The sequence below is a fragment of the Octopus bimaculoides genome, chromosome 25 (assembly GCF_001194135.2).
Source record: "Octopus bimaculoides isolate UCB-OBI-ISO-001 chromosome 25, ASM119413v2, whole genome shotgun sequence".
Lineage (NCBI taxonomy): Eukaryota > Metazoa > Mollusca > Cephalopoda > Octopoda > Octopodidae > Octopus > Octopus bimaculoides.
The window spans coordinates 26,727,057-26,729,590 of NC_069005.1; the positions used below are offsets into that span (position 1 = coordinate 26,727,057).

A 2,534-nucleotide genomic window follows, 5' to 3' on the forward strand; every position below is an offset into this window, starting at 1 on the left:
TTCATATACACAAAAATTGTCATTGTTTTTTTTCATTATGACGATATATATATATACACATATATATATATATATATATATATATATATATTATTGACCACTCATATTCAATGTATGTGTTTCATTTGTTCGCCAGTTTGTTACGATATAGCGCTTGGGAGACGACTCCCGCATAATGCTGGGTGTTAAAACACTTAAAAGTCCTGGGTGTTTTAACACCCACTGTTATGAAGGAATCGCCTCCCAAGCACCAGCACCATACTGCAGTGAACCAGCAAACAAACAAAACACATACATTGAGTATGTGCAGTTGATAATGTTTACAACACTAGCACTGCATTTAATTCATAATTGAATATACATATACATATACATATATATATATATGTATATACATACACACACAAGCTTTACAGTTATACATAAAGGGTCAGCTGTTTCTCTGATACATAAAAGAACCTGAAAGGTAAAACTATCAGGAGCTCATTGTTACAGAACATACATTAAAGTGAAACCAAACTAAAGTCCCACTGTGCTACACAGTAAACAAAAAAAAAACAGGAGTTCCACGGCAAATGATTGTAGGTAAAGCTTTCTGAAGTTCTACTACACAGCAACATATTGTATGTAAAAATGCCAGGAGTTCCACTGCTGTACAGCAGAGAGCTGTAGATAAAACTCCTGAGAGTTTCCTTAGAATTGCACTGTTACGGAACAAACTACTGAAAGTAAAACTTGCAAAATTTCCAATGCTACACCATAAAAACATGGAAGGGAGGAGAATTCAGTATACGAGGGACTAGGGGAGGTTTCATTTCAGTTAAGAAAAAGATCGTGAACTGGCAGAACCATTACCATTCTGGATACAATGTTTAACAGCATGTTATCTGGGTTTATGTTTTGAATGTGAATTCTGCCAAGGTCAACTTTGCTTTTCATTCTTTCGGGGTTGATAAAATATGTACCAATTGAGCGAACATGGGGGGGTCAATGTAATCGACTTCCCTCTTCCCCTAAAATTGCTGGCCTTGTGCCAAATTTTGAAACCAGTCTTAGTTAACAAGAAAGGAAACGACATCACACATGTTCCTTTGCAGGTCCCAGTTCTAGATTGGTCTGAGACTGATGTGACTGAGTTCCAACATGAACAGGTGTAGACCAATGTCTTCCAGAGTGGTGAGAACTACGTGGATTGATGCCCAGTCTGAATACAGGTAGGGAGGGAACAAGTAGAAGGGGAGTGTTTAGTGGGGGGGGGATACTCGCCACGGTGTAAAACCCTGCAAAAGGCACCCAACACTTAGGTGGTGGTAGTGCTGTTTAACCCCAGGCCTTCCCAGACTGAGCAAAACTAAGATCATCGACAATCTAGCCATGACAATCTCGTCTCATTTTCAGACATTTACGACGTTATCCAAGGTGTCCTTCCTGCTCAAGGATTAAGGAATGTATTAGAATTAGTAACCTGGGTACTGTTGATTCTTGGCGAAATCTATTTGGTATGTTAAAATTTTGGCACAGAGGCATTTTAGCATTTGAACAATTTAACTGAGACATTCTTATACGAATTGGTGGGGAAAATTAAATTAGCTCTATCTTTCAATACATATGTAAAAAATTATCTTTAATTGAGACGACGTCTACTTTTCAAAGACAGTGTCCCAGGCATGGCCTCGGCGTACGGCGGAAACCAATAAATAGAAAAGAAAAAAATCTTTTGTGTGAAGGGAGATAACTCCATATGGTAATTAATTGACATTTCAATACTTTTTATTTTTCTCTCTCTTCTCCCCTTCCTTTCACTTTACTTACAGTGTGTGTACGTGCGCGCGCTTCCGAGTTTATGTGTCTGTGAGCGCGAGCGAGCGCGCGTGCGTGCGTGCGTGCGTGCAAGTGTCCGCCATTAGCGCCAATCAACCGTTACCAAAGTACCCCACACCAAAACTTCGGTACCAGTTCTCTCATAGCATTCTTAAGAGACAGTCAGGTTTGATCTGACAGAGATTTTGCTGCTATTTCAGTAGGTTAACAAATTACGGGACCCCCGAAGGAAGTGGCTTGTTGGCAGATTAATAAACATCGAGGGCGTTAATTAGTATACTAACCCAACCACAACTATTTGATCTCTTCATCTTTCTTTTCTATATGTACGCACATGCATACATACATACAGACAGACGTATAATAGGTGTGGCTTTGTGGTAACAAGCTTGCTTCCCAACCACAAGATTGGGAATTGGACATGAAATGTTGATGTATTTATGATGTATGAAGATATGTGTGTGTGTTGTAAAAAAACTTGCTTCCCAACCACATGGTTCGGGGTTCAGTCTCACTGCATGGCACCTTGGGCAAATGCCTTCTACTATAGCCTCGGGTTCGTCAAAGCCTTGCAAGTGGATTTGGCAGATGGAAACTGAAAGAAGCCTACCGTATGTAAATACATGTGTGTGTACTGGGTGCTTTTCTGAGCCTCGGGCACTAAGTGAGGTCACCATGCAGCTAGCAAATCTGCAAAACCTGGGACTTTAATG

At 40.1% G+C, this 2,534-nt stretch overlaps 1 protein-coding gene across 1 annotated transcript in view; it reads right to left on the bottom strand.

Annotated features, from left to right (window-relative positions):
- LOC106877620 (arf-GAP with coiled-coil, ANK repeat and PH domain-containing protein 2) overlaps positions 1-2,534 on the bottom strand; it is a 248,627-nt gene that overhangs the window by 153,075 nt on the left and 93,018 nt on the right. The window lies entirely within an intron of this gene.